We start from the raw sequence: 26,742 nt of genomic DNA on the forward strand, positions 1-26,742 counted from the left end.
GTTAAAGTCTCCCATTATTATTGTGTGGGAGTCTAAGTCTCTTTGTAGGTCACTAAGGACTTGCTTTATGTATCTGGGTGCTCCTGTATTGGGTGCATATATATTTAGGATAGTTAGTTCTTCTTGTTGAATTGATCCCTTTACCATTATGTAATGGCCTTCTTTGTCTCTTTTGATCTTTGTTGGTTTAAAGTCTGTTTTATCAGAGACTAGGATTGCAACCTCTGCCTTTTTTTGTTTTCCATTTGCTTGGTAGATCTTCCTCCATCCCTTTATTTTGAGCCTATGTGTGTCTCTGTACGTGAGATGGGTTTCCTGAATACAGCACACTGATGGGTCTTGACTCTTTATCCAATTTGCCAGTCTGTGTCTTTTAATTGGAGCATTTAGCCCATTTACATTTAAGGTTAATATTGTTATGTGTGAATTTGATCCTGAAGTCCTTAAAGGACCTGATGGAGCTGAAAACCAAGGCACGAGAACTACGTGACGAATGCACAAGCCTCAGTAGCCGATTCAATCAACTGGAAGAAAGGGTATCAGTGATGGAAGATGAAATGAATGAAATGAAGCGAGAAGTTTAGAGAAAAAAGAATAAAAAGAAATGAACAAAGCCTCCAAGAAATATGGGATTATGTGAAAAGACCAAACCTACATCTGATTGGTGTACCTGAAAGTGACGGGGAGAATGGAACGAAGTTGGAAAACACTCTGCAGGATATTATCCAGGAGAACTTCCCCAATCTAGCAAGGCAGGCCAACATTCAAATTCAGGAAATACAGAGAACACCACAAAGATACTCCTCAAGAAGAGCAACTCCAAGACACATAATTGTCAGATTCACCAAAGTTGAAATGAAGGAAAAAATGTTAAGGGCAGCCAGAGAGAAAGGTCAGGTTACCCACAAAGGGAAGCCCATCAGACTAACAGCTGATCTCTCGGCAGAAACTCTACAAGCCAGAAGAGAGTGGGGACCAATATTCAACATTCTTAAAGAATTTTCAACGCAGAATTTCATATCCAGCCAAACTAAGCTTCATGAGTGAAGGAGAAATAAAATCCTTTACAGACAAGCAAATGCTGAGAGATTTTGTCACCACCAGGCCTGCCCTAAAAGAGCTCCTGAAGGAAGCACTAAGCATGGAAAGGAACAACCGGTACCAGCCACTGCAAAAATATGCCAAATTGTAAAGACCATCGAGGCTAGGAAGAAACTGCATCAACTAATGAGCAAAATAAACAGCTAACATCAGTGAACCCTCTAAATGCTGATGTGCCACAGGGATCAGTCCTTGGAATCCTTCTTTTCTCCTCCTACACTCATGCCACCCATTTCCATGAATATTCACCAAATTTACATCTGCAGCCCAACTTCTCCCTTGAATTCCAGATTCATATATTCAACGTTCCCCTCAGTATGACTTCCTGGAATTCTAATCACTATCTCAAATTTCATATGTCCCCAGTTGAGCCTTTAATTACTCCGTGTTCTAAACCTGATCCTCCATGGTCTTTCCTATCATAGTTAATGCAATGTCAATCTTCTATTTCCACAGACCAAAATATCTGGCACTATCTTTTACTTCCTTCTTTCTCTCACCAACTATTAATCCATCAGGCTGGAATCCCATTAATTCTTCCTTCAAAATGTATCTAGAATCTGACCATGACATACTTGTTCTTCCACTACCACCCTGGTTCAAGCCACCTTCATGTCTCACTCACCTCCTAACTGGTCTTTCTACTTCCAATTTCTACCCCTCCCCAACCCATGAAACCATTCTGCATAAGCAACCAAGTGATCTTTCAAAACATAAGTCAGATCATGTCACTCCTCTGCTCGTAACCCTCCAGTAGTTTCCCAACTCAATTCAGTCCTTGTCCTTAAGGAGCTCACAGTCTAACAGAGAAGACAGAAATACAAAAATATATTACCAAGGCAACGTAAAAGTGCAATGACAGAGTGCTGGCTGTGGGAGTGAAAAAGAGAAGCAATTACCCTAGCCTGGTGAGAATCATGGAAAGCTACCTGGAAGAGGTGATATCAGAGTCTCAAAATTAAGGAGTTAGTGAGGTAAGGTGCATGTGGTGGTGTGAAAGTAAGGAACCAAGAATTGTCAAGGGTTCTTTAGCAGAGGAGCAACAGGAGCAAATTCAGAGGATTCAGAAACTCCATGCTGTGTACCAAAACATGGTAGGAGCTGAAATAGGGAGAAACACACATACCATATTCCCGGGCATAAATCAAGGGGCCAGGAGTGGTAAAAGGTAAGGTTGGGGGCCTAAACAGAGTCATATCATAGACCACCTTTATTGTCGAGTTAATGACCTTGGAATATAGATGTTGGGGAGACATTTCAAGGTTTCAAGATGGTTTTATTCAGTAACTTGATAAACTTTTTTTGAATTAATATGGACAATGTATCAACTGCAGGGCAAATGGCGGGAAGGTCATAGTGTTACAGGCCAGTAGGGGGTGCCAGCGAGCAGCCGCGTTGCTGGCCAGATCCTCTCTCTAACCGTCTGCAGAATGGCTGGGAGGGCGACACACAGGAAGCAGAGCAATATCAGTTGGAGGACTCATCTCCAATTCAGGCAAGAGGTGATCCATTATCAGGCCCAGGGAAGGAATTGTGTTCCCAGGGACAGTCGACACCCCATATGTTAACATAAAAGGTGGAGCTTCTCTGGAGCTTTCATTCCTTCCAGTGCTCTGCCTCACGCCTGCTCTCTGGAAATGGATGTGCATTACCTCACAGGCTGTCAGAACCTTCCTAGGAAACCAGCATGTGGACGAATCTTCAAAATGCAATCTGGCCACATCCAGAGCTTTGCATGCTGGTTCCTTGGGACCACACACTGAGACACTTTGCAAGAAAATTTAACAGAAGACAGATGGCAAATGTCATGAGGCCTCACACAACTGAGAAGGCAAAGGAGTAAACCAAAAAATAATGCATTGAGGACCAGAGTTCCTAGAGCAGGCAGAAAAGTAGTCACCTCCCCTCTGTCCTTTGACCGTGAGGAGCAGGCAGGGTACTAACCTCCTGAAGGAGCAACTGTGGTCTCTGTGATGCAATGGATGGGCTTGATGTTTATAGATTGATGGGCGAATTGTCCTATGTTTCTTCATTCTGAATGTTCTTTGAGCTTATTACATCAGCTCAGAGTGAACACTCTAAATTTAGACCCAAACTTTTTCATGTTTCCAAGGGAACTGTAAATCACTTTGTGAATGTACATACAACACAGCCAGCAAAGTCTGCTTGATGAAGCCCTCTCCTACACGCAGAGTCAAAGGCATCTCATAAATTGTTGCCTTGCCCAAGGTCCTGGACAGTAGCTGACAGCCTCAGACAGATTGCCTTTGCTTCTCCATATGACACTTCTGTAGGAGGCTCTATGGCAAGTACAAAGGACACAGGCCTTCAGCTGTGACATCCCCTAACTCCCCAAAGTCCCATGTTGTTTCTGTGAAGGGTTTGTTGAATGGAGAACAGAGTGAGAGATGCTACATTGCTTAAGATGAGCCATCTAACATGATGGTGCCCAGGTCACCCTCAAAGCATCAAGTCCTACTTGATAGTGAAGACAGAAGAGGGGATAGTGGAGCATATGAAATATTTTTTGATGAGGTTAGTGAATCAACTAGGGCTGGGTTCAGTTATAATCACAGAGACTGGAGGTATCAATGGCTTAACAATATAGAAATTTATTTCTCTCTCATGTACAGGAAGTCCAGAGACATCCAGTTCAGTAGTAGTATTGTGGACACATAGCGTCAACATAACCCAGGCTCCTTCTGTCTTCTCTCTACTCTTCTGATTGTGTAGCTTTCATCCTCACATTCACTGCATGGTCCAAGGTGGCTTCTGGAGCTCCAGCCATCATGCCCATGCTCCAGTCAACAGGAAGAAGGAAGATGAAAGGGCAAAAGGGGTGCAATTATCAGGTGGTCGGCTCCTACATTTCACAGCTGGTCAACTTTCTCAGAGTCCCACATTATAATCAACTTACATCTCATTGGCCTCCCTTGATTACCTGGCCACTCCTAAAAAGAAAGACTGGGATATGCAGTCTTTGAGTTGAATGCAATATGACCCCAAATAACATTATGTGTTTGCCACCGAAAGAGAAGAGGAGAGTGAATATTGGGTGAAGTCCAGCAGTCTTGGCTCCATTTAGGTTATAAGCATATGAGGAGCAGAGCAGAGGCCCCTAGGCTCCTAACACAATACCATAAAACATAAAGCAATAAAAAAAATACTCAGCAAGAGGAACAAGCCTTGAAATAATGGGAAAACTGAAAGAAGAAAGGAAAGATGGGGCAGAGAAGGAAAAGAAAATGAAAGAAGGAAAGTAAGAAAGTCGTGTAGGAAAAATAATGGGGAATAAGAACAAGGAAGAAATAAAGAAAAGGCTATAGAAAGAAGGGAAAGGAAAATGTAATGCAGGTGTTTCAGGGTGCCTGTTTTCTATTCTTAGGGGTGACTTTGGCTGCCTTGGCAAGTTTTGGATTCCTGTTTCTGGAGCTGAGGGTTTTCTTCTGTATCTTCCTTGCTGCTGGGCTCCCTGCTATTACTTCTAACCACAGTTGTTCCAGTCTTTTCTCCTGCGATGCCTAGAAAATGGGACTAGTCAGTCCCCCTATCCTTTGGCTACGTTTGGCCATCAGCTTTCACCAGACAATTCTCAGAGTTCTTTACTATAGGGTCAGCATCTCAAGGATCGATGTTGCCATTCACTTAGATGACCCCTTGCAGACCCGCCTCTAGGACAGATTGTCCTCTGTGGATGCCTCCTCCACCTGTGATGTGCAGGCCCTGCTTCAACACTCCCAGTCAGCAACCCCATATCCCTGGCCCCCTCCCCACAGGCAGAGGCTCACGCATGATGCCTTCTTATATCTTGCCAGCTGGGGAAACAAGATCTCAAGCCTTGGAAGAAGATACATTGGTGTTCTTACCTCCATCAGTAGCCTGCAGAGAGAGAGGGAGAGAGAGAGAGGGAGGGAGGGAGAGAGAGAAAGAGAGAGAGAGACAGACAGAGACAGAGAGAGAGATAGAGAGATATTATGGTCCATAAAAAAAGAGAAATGAATGTGGACAGCCCCCTGCCCCCCACCTCCACCCCTGTGAGAGCTGAAGACTGGCTGAGCCTCTTACTAGGTTGCCTAGAAGTAATCACCATTCACAAGCATCTGTTTTCATCAGCTTTCTGGCTCTGCCCCTGAGGGACCAGAAGACTACCACCATGACCACTACTCTTTCTCTGTGATTGTGCTGGAAAGCATGGGTTCTTCCTCCTCTGCCTGAGGGCTGGGCCCATTACAAAAAAAAAAAAAAAAAAAAAAATATTATTGTCAGTGGAAGCTTTCCTGGCCACCTAGGAGAAATGGTGCCCACTCCAAGTAAGCTAGTTTTACTCTGGAGCTTCCTAAGATCTAAAGGACTGATTGGATGCTAGTTCAACCCCCCATAGAAGGGAGAGAAAAGGAAAAAGGTGGGGATCTCACCTATGGTATCACTTTAGTGAGAATTTAAGTTAAGTTGCTGTAGAACAGATTGTGTTCTTAAATCTGTTTTATATTATTATCAACACCAAGGACAGTGCTGTCTGCATATGGTAGGCACTTGATAATGCTTGTTAGATAAATACAGGAGAACATGTCTATTGTTTCTCAGCACCACATAGTTGAGATGAAAACTTAAATACTTTTCATAACAAATTTATATTTTGAAACTTCCAAGGAAAGGATTCAGGTTCAGATTTTTCTCCCAATTGATTTATTCCTCCCTAAAGGTCCATTTGGTACAGTCCCCAAATGAAAAGGCAGTTTTGAGAATGTCCATTGCTGAATGTCATGTAGATGATTATGCAAAATGCAGGCTGCTCCGCGGGCCCTGTGGGGAGTCGTGAAAGATTCTGTTCCTGGAATAGGTACTCTTATGAGAAAAAGCAGAGGATGAGGTCAAATATCTCCCCCAGTCCAGGTATAGACATGCAACATAAGAATGCCCAAATTGGACCCCAGAGAGACTCCAAAACACTTTAAATAGTTAAAACAAAATTTTCCTTCCCATAGAAAATTATATTTTTACTACAAAATATAAAACAACCCATTATTGCAGTAATAATTTTCCTGTAAGTAATGATGTTTCCCTGAGCCCTCTTCTCTATATGGTAGATCCAAACAAGTTTTATCTAAAGACAGTGAGAGGAAAGCAGAGAAGAAACTTGAAATATTTCAGTGAAAAACGTGGTTATCTTTGGATGTAAAGGAGAAGTATCAGCCAGCATTGAAGGAGGAAGGTTCTACAGTGGAAGGAGCATGGAACCAGGATTCAGGAGACCTACATTCTAATCTCAGCTCTACCACTAAGAATTGGTTTTTCTCACCTGTCAAATAAAACTGTGTAAGGTGATCTCTAAATTCTGCTCTCTGATTCCATGTCTTGGAGTCTGTACTCATTGAAAGTACATAGAGATGGGAGTGGGAAATATTCCAGGACATAGCATGATTTCAACCACTAGAATGATCTTCCTAGCCTGCAATATGAGAAAACAAATGTTCTCATTTAGATTGTTGTCTAATTCTGATTTCAGGATCCCTGACTTAATTCCTTCTGAGGGAGTTAATTCTTAACAGTCATCTAGGTTACCATTCAGCAATTTCTTTCTCACTTTTACTATTACTATGACTGCCATTACTTTGGCCATTATTTAACTTCCTCAGGCTCTAAGCAGAGCCAGTTCTAAACAAAGCTGGCTGAGAATTTGTTGGTGCAATAGAATTTGTTGTCCAAGCAATATATTGGGGTTTCAGAAACAGTTGTGGTGAAGTACTGCCACTTTTTTTCACCATTAAATGATAATAGACCCAGGGACATAAAATAGGCTGTATCTCACATACATATTCCATCATTTTTGTAAAGTTGCACAAAGTACTGTGAGAAGGTTGGCAGGAGAGTGTGCTGTGATCAATTAGCAATGTCTGTCATAAGGGAAAAGTCAGAAGTAAAGACACGTATATCACTTATTTGCTAACCCTGGGCTCCTGGGCTCTTGGGCTACCAACCTGTGCCTTCTTGGTGAGGAGACTACAATGGCAAGGATCAAATTCTTCCAGAGAAAACATCTTTCCTCCATCAGTGGCATTATACAAAACTCTTCTTCCATATTCTAGACCCTACCCAGTTTCTCCACCTATTCCAACCTGTGCTCTACATCCTTGGGAAGCACTTTACAAAAAGTGTTTCATGTCATATTAATCTCATAAGATGCTATTTAAAAGAAGGCCCTTTGGTCTTACATTCAAGGTTCTCTGCATGCCAAATTCAGCTAGATATTAGCATTTTCATGTAGTAGTTACTGAGCACTGATCATGTCATAGGTTCTGCTCTAAGTGATTTGTAGGTATTAGTTAAATTAATCCTCACAACTCTATTTTGCCCATTTCACAGATGAGGAAACTGAAACAAGAGAGCAACTATTGGAGTCAGGATTCACTCTGGCAGTCCAGATTTAGAATCTGTTCTTTTAATACCACTTGATGCTGCCTCCCATTTCTATATTTATCTATATTTATAATCTCTATCTTTATCTATATATCAATTCTAAATCTATATTTACATATACATCTATATCTGTCTTAATGACTCACAAATCATGTTTGCATGTTAAAGACTCTGAAAATTTCTTCTGTAAAGAAATCTAATGCTATTTAATTCTATGATTCTTTAATTTGACACAAGGAATCCCTTACAGATACTTTTTTCTCTCTTTGCTTTGCTTCTAATCACAACTCATATCATAGAATATTCTAGAGCACCATGAAAATATCCTTCTGAGGACTGAGCTATAAAATGGAAGGATGAAACTCTTAAATCCTTGGCTCTGATTTCTGCTTTATTTGGACCAAATGTATAACTAGAAGACTCAAAACCCAAGGGAGGGGTGCCTAATTTTTCAGGTCCCAATTGAGTTTAAAAGGAGTCCCTAAATGGAGAAAGCAGAATGGATTCTATCCTTGGATATCCAGTTAATTGTTTAAGTAAGTGATGATAGATGACAGACAGATGAGTCATGTCAAACCAAGAATAAACTAAGAGTAGTTGGTGAGCATTTCCACTTACATAAAATGAGAATCGTGCAGCACAGGGGGAAAAAAGCTTGAAATTCAAACTAAAGAGATTTGTATTTGAGTCAGAATTCAACCAATGGCGGACACTTTATTCCATATTATATGGCCAACATATAATATTATGCCTGGTAGGTGCTCCAAAAACATATGTTGATTTGAACAAATGTGTAATCTTGAACAATTTACTTAACATCCCTAAGCTTTAATTTTCTCATATATAATATGAAGATGACAGTAATAACTTCAACTTCCAGGGTTGCTTGGAAAATTAAATTAGATGATGTATTTTTAAGCAAGTTTTAATTTTAAAGCCTTATGTAAATGTCAGCTGCAAGTCCTGTCATCATTAACAATAATAAACTTAGCAGGATTTGAAACCCAGCCATAGTAGCTTATATCAGTTCCCTCAGCCACGTCTCACCAGACTTATGCCATGAGTAGGAGATGTTGGTCAGCAGTAGGCATACAGGGATACGCAGCCTCTAGTACAGCAAGAATTAAAAAGGAAGACCATTAAGGACAAAGAGGGACAAGCCCTAACCAAATTAGCTTCTAGATCTGATGAAAAGATTCCCTAAAAATTCCCTTAGATGCCAAGGCATTGGTTTACTGTTGATACATAATAGCTATTCAATAATTGTTTGCTGAATTCACCAACTTACACATCTTGAGGTTACTTAAAGAAGTAGAATGTCTATCTTCTTAACTTTCCCCTCAACTGTTCCTGAAAGCTACAAAAAAGATAGGATTTTTACCCAAAAATCTAGACACCAATCCGAAATCCATTCTGCTGTAATGCATTTTTGGTGCTGGGAAGGAAGTGCCTGGGAAATGGAGACAGGAAGGAAGGAAGGAAGGGAGGGAGGGAGGAAGGAAGGAAGGAAGGAAGGAAGAGAGGGAAGAAGGGAGGGAAGAAGGGAGGGAAGAAGGAAGGGAGGAAGGAAAGAAGGAAGGAAGGAAGGAGGGAAGGAAGGAAGGGAAAGAAAGGGGAAGGAGGAAGGAAGGGAGGAAAGAAGAAAGGAAGGAAAGGAAGGAAGGAAGGAAGGAAGGAAGGAAGGAAGGAAAATAAAGATGGAAGGAGGGAAGAAGGGAAGGAAGGAAGGACGGAGGGAAACGAAACACTTTCCCAGTACCTCATATACCTGTAAAGACCATGATAAAAAATAAAAAATAATAAAAAATAAACCATGATAAACACTTGGTTCCTCTTCATGAAATAGCCTCTAAAGCTACCCTGCCCAACACTGTAGCCACCAGCCACATGGGACCGTTGAGCACTGAAATGTGCCTAATCCTGTGCTGTGAGTGTAAAAATACATACCAGATTTCAAAGATTTAGTATAAAAAAGCAACATATGTCACTCATAATTTTTATATGATTCCATGTCAAAATAATAATATTTAGCTATATGAAAATTTTTTGCTATATAAAATATATTATCAAAATTCATTTCACCTGCCTATTTTTACCTCTTTAGTGTGGCTACTAGAGAATTTAAAATTACATACATGGCTCACACTCAGTGACTTGTATAGTCATTGGACAGTGCTGCTCTGGAGCAATGATTTTTGAGCTGTGGGTTGTGATGTCTTGGTGGATCGTGAAACCTATTAAGTGGGTGACAGCCTGTATTTTTTTTAAGGAGAATAGAACAAATAAATTAGATTAGAATGCATGGCATTGTGCAGGTCAGTGGTGCAATGGAGAACATGTGTGACTAGGGATCAGAAGATTTTAGAATCCATGGCATTTAGTAAAGGTAAATATTCTTCTGTGAAACTTTGGTTTCATACATATATATATATATATATATATATATATATATATGAACACACACACCTGTCTATATACACACACATGCGTGTATATATATACACACACATTAGACAGTAATTACAGATGTATTAGGTATTAGGTTACGAAGTAAAATGCATCTTTATGGTCAATAGAGTAAAAGTGCTTGAACATCCCTTTTCTAAATTGGCCATGATGAAACAGGACTTCCTTGAGCCAGAGTGTCCTGGCATAAACAACAAAGGCTATGATTTGTATCTGACTAGGGAGATTCAGAGATGCATCAGGTCAGACCTGTCACTTCCAAGTTCTGCCCGTGCAAACTTTGCAAGCTCTCCTGAGGTTGCACTAAAGGAGGAGAGAAGGGCAGCTGCACCACCTCCTCAACCATCGCTGTGAGTCATAAGAGTGCAGAGGCTGGCATGGGAAGCAGCGACAGCACCAACAGTGGACTACTGCAGCCCTGGTAGGTTCAGGCAGGGGAGCAAACGCAGCACCCCAGTATCCCAGGAGCAAGAAGCAACACCCCTCAAAGGCAAATTAGACCTCACCTCATGTTGCTAATATTATCCATAGAGATGTGCGTCTTCCTTCAGCACATCTTTGTGTGGCCATAAAAGTGCCCTCTCCAGACTACTCAGGGAATCTACCACTCCAAACACTTCATCCCTTGAGGTAACTAAATTAGAAGAATGCAGACGCTGCACTCTCCTGGAGGCTGAGTCTCCCTGACCTCAGCAGGCTCCCGTTACAGCTTCCTCTAGCAGCCAAAGGCCCAGCTCCAGGTTGATTTAGGACCAAACAACAGCATGGAGGCAAGTCATAGTTTAAAGAACCCTGGCCTTACAGGTGGCAGAGACTGAGCGCCACCCAGGGCTGTAATCCTGGCCTTATCCCAATGATGCAAGGCCATAGGCACCATGGAAGCTATGGCTTCCTGCACTGTGACAGCTGTTTAATCCCAATAATGCCCTGCAACTCTCAGCATTGTTTTTCACCTTACTCACTGCTTAGAGAAGAAGGGCCTGATGGACCCTATGTTCCTAGGCCCAGCCTATAGAAATGTTGAAAAAACGATGCTACTCTTTGCAAATTCAAGTGCAGTAGTGATGGGGGACAATGTTTGGAGAGAAAGGGTACAAACAGATCCCATTGCTCCCAGCTGCCATTTTACCCTGCACAGTGGTGGTCAATTAAGGCCATTTTCTCAGCTTCAGAGGACACTGCTCCAGGAATTGACGTCATAGGTTTTTAAAAAAACCAATTCCATCCCATGCTCATGAATTACCCAAGAGAGTCGTATCATACACTCCTGATGGTAAGAGCTCATTCACCTTGAGTTCCACATGGCACCTCAAAAAACACTATCAGTCAGACTAATACTTTTTTTAGGGCACTTATTTTATGCTAGGCCCTATGTTAAATACTTAATATCTATTATATATTAAGTGCTTAAAACCACCCTGTGAGATCAATGCCATTATTAAGTATCTCCATGTTACAGATGAGAAAAGGGAAGCTCAGAGAAAATACATTGCTTGCACACTGCCACAGCTAGTACACTCAGACTAGATTCCAGACTAGATTCTGTTGAGTGCCTCCTCTCCTTCTGGCTCTGACCCTAGTAGTGCTAATCCAGAGCTGTATGATTCCCAAGCTCCACACCTATGGCACCGTCTTGTCTTCTACTTCAAGTATTCTTAATATAAGGTCTTCCACAGTGGTTTCATAAGCCCAAAGTAGCATCCATAAATCTGAGCCCTGAGGTCTGCTTATAGTGCTTGGGGTGAGAATAACTCCCAGAATCTCTCTAGAGGGCAAGAACCCACCCTCCCCTGGCCCCCAGGTCTGCTGACAGATGCAACACTACTAGAGTCCTCTGGCTTGAGTCACACCCCAGGGTCTTCAGCTTGATATTTTTTGCTTAGTTTCCAAGCATCTGAAGCTCTTTCTGAGCATGTGCTCCAGACAGAAGCCAGTGGTTACTATGCTCCACTCACACTTGGCCACTGTCCCTTCCAGCCCCCTTTGAAGCTTCTGATACTCTGGTGGCAACTAGCTGGTGCTGGGTAGAGAATGGGAAGCAAGGGGTTTGCATCCTGATGTAGCCTGTCTGCTGGGCCTCCAGTCCTGTAACTCCCATCCTTGCTGACATTTGTCTTCCCCCGAGCTTCAGGTCCACTGGCCCAAGAGCCCTGCTGTTCAGATTGGTCAGAAACCCCAGAGTCAGGGAGAGCAGACCTTTCCCTCCCACAGGACTTTCTCTAATCAGCCCAGTTCATTATTCTGATCAGGACCAAACAAAATGCCCCCTACAAGAGCTGTGGGGTTTAGACACAATTCTGCACACTTGTTAATGGAGAGGAAGCTGGTCACCTCATCAACACTTACCAAGGCTCCTCCACTGACAAAGATGTGTGCTTGGTGCCAGAGCAGAGGGGAAAATACAGAAGCTTTTCCCTTGTTGGGAACTGCCCAGCTCCCACCGCTGCCTGGCCAGGCCAGGCGTGTCTGACTTGCTTGACAATGCAGCCCGGCTTCCAATGCAGACCCAAGTCAACCTTGCCTTCCAGGCCTGCCCGAGTCAGGGCAGAGTCATTGGGCAGTGCTTCCCCAGAGACAGCAAGATGAAGGACTTGTTGGTTTAAAGTATTCATTCAAAATAGGGTGCAATCTCAATTATGGAAATTAACACAGATTAAACAGTGGAAAAAAACCCACCAAAATCAGTAATTAAAAATACAATCTTTCTGTATGTTCTGGTTATTCTATAATAAATATGTATAGATTTTCTAATCAGAAAAAAACTTTTATTCAATATAGACTTACTGATTTATCTTTAGGGCATTGGTGCAGGGATTCTAACCCCCAAGGCCCATAGCTTTTAGCTGGCACACTCACATCCAGACTCCTGGAACTCGTGGGATTCACACCTGGTTCTGTTGAGTTCCTCCTCTCCTTCTGGCTCTGACGCTAGTAGTGCTAATCCAGCTCTGTGAGTTTCAGTTGACCCTAGCTGCACCCTATTACGTTGCTTTATCCACCCAAGTCCCGCAGCCCCATGCTCCCGCCCTGCTCAGGCCCGCCTGCCTTGACCTTGGACTGTGATGCTTGCCTCTGAAGCTTCAGGTCCAGCTGCTGTATCCAGGTGGATTGTTCCAGCCCCTGGATCCCCTCTGGTTTCTTAGGATCTAGTTTCAGGGACCACACAGCACAGGAAAAAACAAGAAATATTTTAGGAATCCTCATGGATCCTAGGGGATTGAGATCTCGATTCACATCCTAGTCAGCCCCACTCTGGAAAGCAGGGTTGACCATTCCCTGAGAGTCACTGATCATCTGCATGAAGCAATTGTACTCATCTATACCCTGGGTCAAGAAGATGCACCACAAATACCACCATGGGATTTGCCACTCAGAGTCACCCACGCATCCTCAATTCTGCTCAATTCAACAATTAATTTAGCACCCAGTGGTGACCCACTCTCCCACTTTCACCCCTGCTAAGGCTGAGGCTGAGGAAGATGGAGGAGGAAAGAAGACCCCACAGCTGGATGGCCCATAATGAACCTCTGGCCCATGAGGAAATGAATACCATGTGCTTCTTTATATTTGATGTATTAACAATGCTGATACCTTCCCATCAATTATGTGCCACTTTATAGCTTATGAAATGCTTTTGCATATACTTCATTCTCACTATAAATAGTCCTCACTTCACAGATCTGAAAATTGAGACTTGGAGCAGTCACACGACTTTCTCAAGCTCATAAAGCCCGAGAATGGAAGTGGCACGAGAGACAGATAGGCATTGTGTCTCCAAAGCACGTGATCTGTTCACCAGGCAATGACCCTTCTCTAGAATCTCCCTGATGAGACCCCTGGAGGAGAGTACCTATGACCTAGCTCACAGCCAACCACCTCATCAAGTCCAAGGACAAAGAAGGACAAAGATCACTCCATTTCTGAGAAGCAGGTGCACCTAGGAGAGACCAATAGGGCCTGTGTAATCCAGGAAACCAGTTTCTCAGTGAAGATGGACATGTGGCAGGGAAAGACAATTGGGGGGTGTGGATGGTCTGACAGGTACCAAGGTCAATAATAAGAAACAATGTGACAGGCAGCTGTACTCGAGAGAAATTGGGGTTGGGGGCAGACCTATAATACCGGAGCTATCAGTGAGAGAGGCTGCAAAGTGGGTAGGCAGGACATTTGTTACCCAAACAATAAACTGTGCTGATGGCTAGCATGACAGTGGGTCCCAGCCCTCTTGGGGCCACCCCACACACTCCCAGCAGCAGTTCTCCCAGATAGCACTGCAGAGAGAAAAATTCTAGAAGCTTGGGAAGCAGGAAAGACCAATTTGTGGAAATATGCAGGACACCTGAGTAGGTAAGGATGGCTGGAACCACATCACCTGTGTGTATATGTATTGAAAGAGAGAAAGAGGACCTATTAGACTTTGGGCTCTATGCTGAATGCTGCGATAAAAGATAACTAGATTATAGACTATGCCCTCTAGGGACCCTCCAGGGGGAAAACAAACAGCTCTGCAGATAACTATTGTGATAAGTGTAAAAACAAGTTCTGCTGGAGCTCAGAGAGGGAGATGATTGTCACAAATTCTTTCTTATAAGAAGGCTTCCCAATCAACTGCATACAGCTCTTGACATTCAAAGACTATGGAATCAGGCTGCTTAACTTTGAATCCTGGTGCCCTCACCTAAAGGCTTTGTGACTTTTAGACAAGTCACTTAACCACTCTGTACCTCAATTTCTTCAATTGCTGCATCTGTAAAATGGGATAGTAATGATGTGATATGACTGCTGTGAGGATGAAATGACGTAATATATGAAGCCCTTAGAAGACTGGTTGGCATGTGCCTGGACTATGTACATGTCAGTCTAAGAAAGCCCTTCCTTTCCTTTCCTTCACAGCGCAACCCTGCATGCATATTGGGACAGGACAGAATGCACAAGCCCTGGGGCATATAATCATATCTGATCAGTTTAGCTTAAAGGTGGTGGGGATGTTCCCTTCCTAATCAAATGCAGCTGTTTTGGGCAAATCTCGCCACCAGTCCCATGTTTTTGGTCATGTAGGAAGAGCCCAGGGATCTTGTTATTTTGGAGAAAGGCAATAAATATTCCTTGTTGACTTAATACTGTAGACTTATCTTACAGATAAAAAGTTTGGATCATTCTAGACACATTTGTGGGTCTAGACTAAGGAAGGTATAATATTCTAGGATGGTAGAAAGACACGTCACTATCTTATAATTATCTTCTAACAGCCCCTGATGAATATCACATGGAAAATGATCAAAACCGTTCTTTTAGGAAATAGCTCACCTGCTTTGGGCTTTGTATTTAGTGAATAGAACTAGTGTCTTGCTCAGCAGGGGCGAATGCTTTTATAATGATTTCCCTGCAGCAATCCTGTTTGATAATGCAAACTAGGATCAAAGAAATAGGTTTTCCTATTAAGTACTCCAAGGAAAGAATCAAGTTTTGAGTTGTTGCTAGGGAAATCTGAGAGCCTCGTGGGGCCTGGTGATCCAGTGCTGGAGAAGGAGAATTGTTCAGTAAATGCACAGAGAGAAACAGCAAGGTTTCCCTCCGCAATGACTGGCTTTGGCTTCACTCACTCTCATCTCGCCCTCAGCTGCAGACTCAACTCATGTCCAGCTCTGCTGTTTGGAGTCAGTGTTGGTGAGCTCCCACACCCCCACCTCAGCTAGCTGCTTGCTAAAGCAACTATAAGTGTCCAGAGAGCAGAGAAAGTAGAAGGCTGAAACTTTAAAAAAAAAAAATTGAGAGAACATATTCTTCCTGAGAAATAAAGATAAATAATTAAATAAACCTGCACCTTTATTATTTTTTTAAATGTCACTGTATTTTTCCAATCTCCGTATGAGAAAACCAAACTAAAGAAGATGTGAGCTGGATTCCTTTTTACACCGTGAATTTCTCAGAGACAGCATACATTACCCTCAGAGCACTCCTTTACTACCAACTTCATGGCTTGTTATCCATAGGATTGAGCCTTAGTTTACTCATCTGTAAAGTGGAGCAATACACCCACCTTACATGCTTTACAGAATTGGTAGAGGAATCAATCGTGATTATGTTTATGAAAGCACCTTGAAAACTCAGATGAGGTCTACAAATACCAGATGTTCTGTTATTCTAACTCATTTTAGTGCTTTTCAAAAGGGGAAAGGTAGGAAGATCAATGTGAGAAAAAATGTTGAAATCTTTTACAGGCAATAAATCTTCTTCTCTGCTACAGCATGAAGCCACACTGAACCATGTCCACTGTTAGGTTAGTTGAAGGCTGTTGTTAAAATGAAACTGTCACTGTTATTTATAGTATAAGGCTTACCTGTTTCCAAATAGGTTTTGAGAAGGCATTAATTTATTGCCAATGCTGTATCTTGTATCACTTTGGCATTTGACTACGGAGGGAATGAGTCACAGAGGAAGGTAAGTTTTAAATAGACTTGGGGACAGGAAGAAGCATCTGGATTAAACAGCCCCTCCAGGAAGTCAGATTCCTGTGGGTACCTGCAGGGACAGGCACTGGACAGCCACGGGTTGGTCAGTGAGGGAACTGTGTGCAGGTGGTCAGGTCTCGTTGAAGTTGAGCCCCAAAGAGGTGAGAGATGTGGGTGAGAGGCTACCAAAACCTGGAAATAGAGTCTGCTCAGTGGTGTAGAGAAGGTCACCTTGAGAGAAGCAGTGCCCTTCAGCCAAAGGGCACAGCCAGCCCCAGGCAGCCTCCCAGGGAGGCAGCGAGGGCCTGACTCTCCTCCACACCGCAGCTCTCTGGGTGAGAGCTCTCCCCTTCGGCAGAATGGGAAGCTCCAGGGCAAGGTAGCCTCCTGGGAAAGAGAGAAGCTCTGGAGCGGCAAATGAAGAGTTCCAAGAAGTGTGTGTGCCAGGAGAAGGAGTCCCGCACAGCAGTGCACTGCAAAGGCTGAGGGAGAAAGGGAAATTGTGCTGAAGGAAGAAGAACTCCAGTAAAAGGGAATTGGGGTCAGGTGCGGTGGCTCACACCTGTAATTTCAGCACTTTGGGAGGCTGAGGCGGGTGGATCACCTGAGGTCAGGAGTTTGAACCAGCTTGGCCAACATGGTGAAACCCCTTCTCTGCTAAAAATATAAAAATTAGCCAGGCGTGGTGATGGGCACTCGCAATCCTAACTACTTGGGAGGCTGAGGCACAAGAATCACTTGAACCCGGGAGGCGGAGGTTGCAGTGAGCCGAGATTGTGCCACAGAGGAATTGGACACCATGCACAAGTTATTTCAGATATAAACCCCAAACCCCCTGAAATGTTCTGCATCCCCTTAGTGGGTTTTTTTATAACCTATATGGATCCCACACGAATTTGGGGAATCCTCAAAACGTGCTCTGTTTGTCAACGTCCCTCGGAGCCCAGTCAGTGTCATCTGTATTCCTACGTTGTCAGAAAGACAGCTGCATGTAGCTAAATGGTCAATTCTTGTCTTTATTCAGATTGAACACATTTTAAAGTCCAATATTTTACAATACATATCCTAAATTTAGCAGTTAATAAAAGAACATTTGAATTCCATTGGCACCCCTTTTAACAATAATGAACAAAGATGATGCAGTATAACTTAATGGAGAGCAAAATGCATTTTGTCAAGAAAGTGAGAGAAAGGGGATTCAAGGAATTATGTTCCCTGAAGAACCATTCTCTAAAGTAATGAGGAAGGCTAATCTGAGCCTTACTGACTAAATAACTGCAAAATAAGATAAGTGATAAGAAAAAATCTTTTATGTTTTTCAGGTTGAAATTCATCTTTGGGGCCAATTGCAACTGCAGATGTCAGAGGGCCTCTTAATCATGTTATGCCCTGCTTTGAAAACATTGCTGGCTCAACAAGCACACAGATACAAAGCAAATTTCTAAAAATGCCGATCAAGGCTCTCTGACATCTTCTTAGTACACTTCATCCCTGAATGCAATCACCCCTACATTGTACTATCCCAGGAACCAAGCCCTTCTACAAACATGACTCCCCTCATTCTCTACTCTGCTTCAACTGCCTTTTTTTTTTTTTTTTTTTCTCACTCTGTCACCAGGCTGGAGTGCAGTGGCGCAATCTCAGCTCACTGCAACCTCCACCTCCTGGGTTCAAGTGATTCTCTCGTGCCTCAGCCTCCTGAGTAGCTGGGATTACAGGCGTGTGCCACCATGCCCAACTAATTTTTGTATTTTTAGTAGAGATGGGGTTTCTCCATGTTGGCCAGAATGGTCTCAATCTCCTGACCTCGTGATCCGCCTGCCTTGGCCTCCCAAAATGTTGGGATTACAGGCATGAACCACCCCGCCCAGCCTCAACTGCCTTTTCCATTGCCTCCTCCTTTCAAAATCTTTCTCATTCTTCAAGACTCAGCTCAAAAGCCACCTTTTCCGCTAGTCTTTCTCTAGAGAAGTCTTGCAGTTGAAATGCCTCCTTCTGCTGGACTCCCAGAAGAAGTTCCCATACCTCTGATATGGTACTTCTCATGTCCTGCTATTTATGCTTGTTATATGAATACCTTTCTCCTAGTCACACAGGGGATCGCCTGAGACTTCTCTATCCTGACCTCAACATCTAGAATGGAACCTAGTCCCGTTCCTGGCATGCAATCAGTGTGTAACTGAATTTAATTAAGCAGGTTTTGCTCCATATACCAGTACTCTCAGAGCTTCCTCAAATTTCAGGTAGAAAATAATTATGTTATTTCATGCACTAGAAGGTATAATTCACCTGCTTGTAGTCTTTGGGTCAGGGAGGTGCTATTTAATGCTCTAAAAGACATAAGGTACACAATGAAGTAAATAACTCATTTAGACCACTAGAGCTGAACTTTAATACATTGCCACTTCTAGCACACAAGTAATCTGAAGAAATGAATGGCTATCCAGCATATGAAAGCAATTATTTGCTTCCTGCTGGAAGGATCAACTCCAATATAGTTATGCTATATAATTGGAAACAGCATGAATTTGATATTTGAATCTGTCATTTGATATTTTTAGGGCAGATAAATTTATCTGGTATTCCGGATGTGGATGAGTATAATTTTCAAAGGTGACTATTCCTAAGATTTGTTTGTTTCTAAAGGGTTTCAATGTTCTAAGAAAAAAAAAAGCAAGAAATCAGTTCCTACATTTACAGTTATAATTACTTAGAAGTTCTGAGCCCATATTTAGCATATATTAGTAGTGTTTCCAGAGCTTGATATCCAGTGGTCCATCTGCTAATACATTAGTATGTGACCAGCCCCTTATCTAACAGGCACACACCAAGTATGTATGTATTATTTTCAGTGTTAATCGACTTTAAGCCTTCATGAAGACTGAAGATGGTCCCTTCAGCAGCCATACTTCTTTTCATTTGGCCTTAGGGCTCCAGTTAACTCTGCTGATTCTATACCCTTTGCCGCCCCCTCTCCCACCCACTGCCCACAACTCCTCTCCACCCTCCACCATCCCCCTCCATCTGGACTCGGATACCATCTCTTCACAAAGCCTTCTCCAGTCACGTCTCCCACACTCATCTCTGCTCACCTTTAAAACACTAATTTTAAATGAGTAATGTTAATTCAATACATAAAAATGGACTGGCCTGCCTTGTTCTTCGGTTTCATATGTATTAGCCTAGTCTCAACTTGATTATAAGCCCCATGAGGGAAGAGACCACTTCTTAGATTTCTTTCTTTTTTTTTTTTTTTTTTTTGAGATGGAGTCTCGCTCTGTCGCCCAGCCTGGAGCACAGTGGTGCAATCTTGGCTCACTGCAAGCTCCGCCTCCCGGGTTCACACCATTCTCCTGCCTCAGCCTCCCTAGTAGCTGGGACTACAGGCGCCCATCACCATGCCCAGCTAATTTTTTTGTATTTTTAGTAGAGACGGGGTTTCCCAGTGTTAACCAGGACAGTCTCGATCTCCTGATGTCGTGATCTGCCAGTCTCGGCCTCCCAAAGTGCTGGGATTACAGGGGCATGAGCCACCGCGCCCAGCCCACTTCTTATGTTTCAAACCAATTTCTCAATCTGTTCTAAGGGGTGTGGGCAGGAAACGGAAACCATCAACTTGGGCTACAGTCTGGCTGGCAATCTTTCTTGCAAAGAAACTTTCTTTGCAGTTGTATTAAATGTAGAGAAGAAAAGGATGAAAGGTAATATGACTCTTCAAGAAGAATAATTGAACAGTGAATGGTGACATGCTGTTCTCCAAGCTCAAGAAACACAGATGAAAAATAGACATTAGTGATAGCAAAAGGTCAGGTGCTTAGAAGAATTTCTGACCAAAATGGTGTAGATTAATTAGGAATTCATTATTTATACCCTACCTACTTCGCAAGGATAGCGGCAGCTGCTGAAGGGAGGCTATGGTGTCTACTACTGAACTGAGAGGCTGGAAATATGATTCAGGACTTAGTTTGGCTCTAACTTAACTGTGTGTCTTGGGCAAATCATTCTCATACCCTCATCTATAAAATGGGAATAATCTCATCAATTCTTGTGAGGATTAAATGGGATAATATACAATATGTTTATGTGTGTATGTGTGTCTGTGTGTTTGCATACGTGTTATATATATATATATATATATATATATATATATATAAAAAACTGTCAGATGCTTTACAGATGTTAAGAATTCTCTGTAGCCTATAAAAATCAAATAAATTCTCACTTAAATTAGGTTTCTATTTACCATAGGGAAACCTAGTCCATGCATCATAAAATTTAAGAGCTAAAGTTACAAGACAGACTTTCTATCAACAGCTGCCTAAAAAGAAATAGGCGCCCCCCACCCCCAGCAGTAAGATTTGCCCAGCCTTGCCAGTTGTATTGTAAGTGGGAACCCCAACCTAGCTGACCTCACCTTCACTTCCAATCTTCACTTCCAATCATGATATTTTCATTGCTCCCCTGGTATCATTCCCTTGATTGATACTCAAGATCCCATTTTCCAGATGAAGGAGTGTCTCTGTGAAAGGTAATGTCAATTAGAGTTCTCCCAGGTAGTACAAGGCAGAACCCCAGGACAAGACCAGAAGCTGGGTCCCATATACCAGCCACTGAGATTTCTCCTAATCCACACTGACACGAAGCCACGAACATGCTGGGCTGACCGCATGTGCTAAAAAATGAGTGTGGATCCATTAGGTTCTGAATCAAAGACCCTTCCTGCAGATTCCCACATGGGGATACATCAAAGAGCACATGGTCAGGGGCGTTGGGCAGCCGCGCCTAGTGGGAAGCAGCACCCGGGCTGGCCCAGCACATCCTCCCACACCATTCCATGTCCTTGTTGACAGCTCTGGGCCAGCCATGGAGTCCTGTCTGCTGGGAGTTTTCTGCCCTCGGGTTCTTTTCAGAAATCTGACAGGCCCAATAAAGGCCTAGCGCTGATGGAGAGGAGCTGGCTCCGAGTTCTCCCAGCAGCCCAGCGCTGCCTCCACTGACACAATGGGGCCGGCTGTAATCACATTACACCCTCGTCTTTCATAATTACCCTCTTTCTCCAAGTGACAGAGCATCCCAACGGCAGGGAGGAAACTATTTTTAAACAAATTCTAACCAAAAAAAAGCACAAAAAAAGAGTGTCATTTTCCACAGATATAGTTCTGGTTTATAAATCACCCCTAAGGACAGAGTGGGGACCACGAATGGCAGAAGCTGGAAAATCCAAATCTAGCACCAGCCACCCAACCCCAGGAGGTCACTTCTCCTTCCCTGCCCAACAACCTTCACACTCATTTCTTTCTCCCTCCTGCACTTTTTTTTTTTTTCCCTGTGGCCCCACTGGCCCATGTTGGTCTTTTCCACCCCATTTTGACTCTGGGAAAAAAAGAAAAGAAAAAAGCTCAAAGGCATGTGGGTACCTTCTAGCTACTTCTTTTCCTCCTCACCTTCCCAGTCCTTCCTCCCAGTCCCTCAAAAGTCAGAGGAAGTCATGTGGGGGAGGAAGAGGAAAAGAAAAAAAACTTTAGGTGGGACACAAGCTTCAGCCAACCTGAGTGACCCAAGTCTCTCCCCACAGGCCTCCCTAGAGGGGAGTGAGCACCTCATTAACAAGGCACTAAATCAGCCTTGAGGACGATCCTGTTATCCACCTCTTACAAATTACCCAGAGACATCTCTGGTGCTGGCCATGATAATTATATTGATAAGGAAGCTGGAGTGCAGGACATGAATCAATGGAAACGCACGGATCTCTTGAGTATCAATCTATCGAATTACTGCAACTCTCTTGCACTCGCATTTGTAGGGTCATTAACCATCTGTCTTGCTCACAACTGTTAGTGTATCGTTGAGCCTTGGGTGTATTATCCATCCCTCAGGTTTATATTTTCACAGTCTACCTGCAAAACTCTTATCTGTTTCTCCACCAGCCTGGCACTCTTCCATTTTTTTTTCTCCTCCACCTTCTCTTTTTTTTTCTTCCTTCCCTGTTTTTCCCCCTTTTTCCTGTGTCTTAGTCCACTTGGGCTGCTAAAAGAAAATACCATAGACTGGGTGGCTTATGAACAAAAGAAATTTATTTCTCACCATTCTAGAAGCTGGGAAGTCCCAGGTCAAGGTGCTGGCAAATTCAGAGTCTGGGGAGGGCTCACTCTTTGGTTCTTAGATGGCACCTTCTAGCTGTGTCCTCACATGTAGAAGAGGTAAGGAGTATCCTTACCTCTCTTTTATTTTGAGATAGGATCTTACTGTGTCACCCAGGGTGGAGTGCACTGGCACAATCTCAGCTCACTGAAGCCTCAAGTGACCCTCCCACCTCAGCCTCCCAAGTAGCTGGGGCTACAGACACACACCACCACACATGGCTAATTTTTGTAATTTTTGTAGAGGCATGGTTTTACCATGTTGCCCAGGCTGGTCTCAAACTCCTGGTCTCAAGCAATACACCTGCCTTGGCCTCTCAAAGTGCTGAGATTACAGGCATGAGCCACTGTGCCCAACTCTCTCTACGTCTTTTATAAGGGCATTAATCCCATTCATGAGGGTTTTGCCATCATGACTTAATCACTTCCCAAAGTCCCTACCTCCTAATGCCATCCTCTTGGAAATTTTAGTATATGAATTTTGGAGGGACACAAACATTCAGACCATGGCATCCTGCTTCTCCTACTACCAGTTTATCTCTTTAACTGGCCTAGTCCTGGTTCTAGTCCTGGACTCTTACTCATTCTAGTCTCTTTGACTCATCTGAGATACAGGAAGAGAGTGAAGGGCAGAGAGGAGGCTCTGCTAGTCCCCTCGAGCCTTCTAAGTTGTTGCCTTTGGAGACAGGTTTTGCATGTGGTTTAAACATTACCCACTGCCTCATACCAAAGACACAGAATGGGTCCCAGAACAAGTGGGACCTCTCTAAAGGAGATGAACATATCCAATGCAGCACTTCCAGACATGCCACAGCATTAGGCCAGGCCTTCCTCATGGCAAGCTGCAAAATCTGCCCAACAGCATCACTAAAAAGTGCCAAAGAGGCTGAGCGCGGTGGCTCATGCCTGTAATCCCAACACTCTGGGAGGCCGAGGCGGGTGGATTACCTGAGGTCAGGAGTTCAAGATCACCCTGGCCAACATGGTGGAACCCCATCTCTACTAAAAATGCAAAAATTAGCTGGGCATGGTGGCACACGCCTATAATCCCAGCTACTTGGGAGGCTGAGGCAGGAGAATTGCTTGAGCTTGGAAGATGGAGGTTGCAGTGAGCAGAGATTGTGCCACTGCACTCCAGCCTGGCTGACAGAATGAGACTCTGTCCCAAAAAAAAAAAAAGTGCCAAAGACAGAGGCCACCTGCATAACAGTCAGCATTCTTTGCAATACAGAAGAATAGGAGGTGGCAGTAGAGAATAAAGCCAGAAGTGAAGTTTTCAGAGACACAAGAAAGAAAGCCACTTTGAAATAATTAAGTGACATGAGCTTAGCAACACTACAGGCACATTGATTAAGTGGGCATTTAATAAACATTAGTTTCACTTCCCCCTTCAGCAGACCTCAGAGAAAGTGAGAAAAATGAGCACCTCAGCCATTCATTCTATCTTCTTTCTCTGCCTTCCCCTAGAAAAGCAGCACAGGAGAGAAGCAGAGAGGTTGATGGTGGTGTGACAAGGGATGGATTATCATCCATCCCTTGGGTGGAGTTGGAGTGCGGGACACGTTGGGGGATCTCAGAGAAGTGAATGAAGCCAGAGGGAGCCCATGAAAGGCCATGGGTTTCTGTGACTGCTGGCTCGGTGGAGAATTGTTCTGGAAAATGACAAGTTTAGAAAATGTCCCCCAGCTCCTCCAGGATCAAGGTTTACTGGGTTACAATTGCTCCTGATTTGGGGGACACTATAGAGGCTGGAGACTTTTAAATAAAGAGCCATCAAACAAGCCTCCTCTCAAGGAGGAGAGACTGAAGCAATTTCTGGGGAGATAGCTTGGATTGGTGGAGAAAACATTAATCTCAAAGTCATCCCTGTCAGGAAGTCCTAAATCTGAACCCGGGGGAGAAGACTGTTGACCTGTAAGAGCTCTAAGTCTTTTCATGAGATTGGTATGTAGACCCTAATTAAAGCTGGCTGGAAAACAGCCGCTAAGAGCCCAGACCATGGTCAACAAAATCTGGGCTCAGTCTTGGCTCCTCTGTTCATTAACTGTGCAATCTTGGTCAAATCCTTTGGCCTTTCCTGAGATTGATTTTCTTCATCTTAAATAATGGATATAGAAAGAGGACCTACCATCACAGGAAAATCACCATAGGGCCCTGCTGGTTGTCAGTAGCAAGTCTGATTGACTGATGCCCCATTCTGATTGGTTGCAGTCCAAACCATACCAGTCGCTAAATATCTTGACTCCTAAATATCACTGTTCCGTAGCTTATAGATTGCTGTGAGAAATAAATAAAATAATACAAGGAAAATGCTTAGCTTGGCCCAATTACTACTAGTATTTATTATGGGCTGAATTGTGTCCCCGCTTTCCAAAGAACATGTGTTGAAGTCCTAACCCCAGAACCTCAGAATGTAAACTTATTTGGAAATAGGGTCATTGCAGATATAAGTAACTAAGTTAACATGAGATCATACTGGAGTAGAGTGGTTCCTCTAATCCACTGTGACTGCTGTACTTTTAAGAAGACAACCATATGAAGAAACAAGGAGAACACAGTGCACAGACAGAGGCACAGATGGGAGTGATGCATCTACAAGCAGAGGAATGGCACGGGATGCTAGCAGCCACCAGCAGCTGGGAGAGGGGCATGGGGCAGATTCTCTCTCAGAGACCTAGGGAAGAATCAACCCTGCTGATGGCTGACTTTGGACTTCTGCCACCAGAGCTATGAGAGAATATAGTTCTGTTGTTTTAAGCCACTCAGTTTGTGATTATTTGTTACAGCAGCCCTAGGGAACTAATGCCATATTATAGTGGGTTGGCTCCTCAAAACCCACTAAGACCAAGAATTTATAAAGTATCAGGAAAGAGAAGACCTCAATGTTCATTTTAGCCCGATCGCTCATCTGATGCTTAACATCCCCTCTTTGACACTCTCATTAAGTAGTGTTTCCGCTTGTACCCGAACACTTCCAGTGACCAGGAAGTCACTACTTACAATGACACCCAGGTAACTTTCATTATTAGCAATGCTAGTCTGTATTTTGAGCTAAAATCTGTTTCCTTGTAGATTCTCCCATTTGGTGGAAACCACTTCCCTGGGACCTTTTGCCATATACTTAGCATTTTACAACCCTTCAAATATTTGCATTCATTGAACAAGCCATGCTCTTGCACATATCATAGTTTTAGCAAATGTAAGTTCTTCTGTGTGAAATGAACGTTGGCTTTCTCCACCTAAAGAATAATCCATTAAAGTCAAGTTTGGTATTATCCCCTGATAGAGTAGGTTACGTGATGGGAAAAAGCAATCCCCAAATCTGGGCTTCAAACACAAAAAGATTATTTCTCACATGACATGTTCTCACATGACATGTCCACTGTGAGTCAGCAGGAAACTCTGTGGTCACTCAGGGGCCCAGGCTGACAGAGCAGAGCAGCCACCATCTTGAACTCTGCCAGTCACCTCCAGAGAGAGAAAGCTCTAGGGTGTCTCTCATCAGCAATGTTAATGTACCAGCCCAGAAAAGACACACCCCACTTCCTCTCACAATTCATCAGCCAGAACTAGTGCCATGGCCTCACCTAACCAAGACAGGGCTGGAATATGCAGTCTTGGAATGCCAGGCCGGAAATATTTGGCAAGCGGCATTGATGGCCACCCCTCCCACTCTGCGTGCCCCTCGCTGCAGCCCCCGGCAGAGTTGCTAGCATCTCCTCCAGCCTTTTCAGAGCAGTTGATGTATTTGTTAGCCATGGTAATTACCACATTGCACTGTCATTATATTTACTTGTGTTTTCATCTCCTCCATGAAAACGAGTTTCTCAAGGACAGGTTAGGGCATAATACATGTTTGATATGTGGATGCGTTTGAGAACAGTGACCATCTATCCAGTGTAAAAGCCAAAGAACTTACAGGGGTTTACAAGGCTGGGCATGGCCTGGCCCCCACTACTTCACTGACCTTATCTCCCCACAGGGCTCCCTTGTTCATTTGGCACCAGCCACATTATGTCTCAAACTCACCAGGCCGGCCCCTGCCTCAGAGACTCAAACTCACTGTTCCCTCACTATCTATTCAGCTCACCACCCCACTTCTGTCAGGTGTCCTCTCGGCTGTCAGCTTATCAGAGAAGCCTGTCCTGACCATGCCCCATACAATG

General features: G+C 43.5%; 1 protein-coding gene across 2 annotated transcripts in view; it reads left to right on the forward strand.

Moving 5' to 3' along the window:
- Positions 1-26,742, forward strand: part of TNR (tenascin R) — a 422,419-nt gene that overhangs the window by 307,304 nt on the left and 88,373 nt on the right. The gene's annotated exons all lie outside the window — the stretch shown is intronic.

The sequence above is a fragment of the Hylobates moloch genome, unplaced genomic scaffold (assembly GCF_009828535.3).
Source record: "Hylobates moloch isolate HMO894 unplaced genomic scaffold, HMol_V3 SCAFFOLD_8, whole genome shotgun sequence".
Taxonomy (NCBI): domain Eukaryota; kingdom Metazoa; phylum Chordata; class Mammalia; order Primates; family Hylobatidae; genus Hylobates; species Hylobates moloch.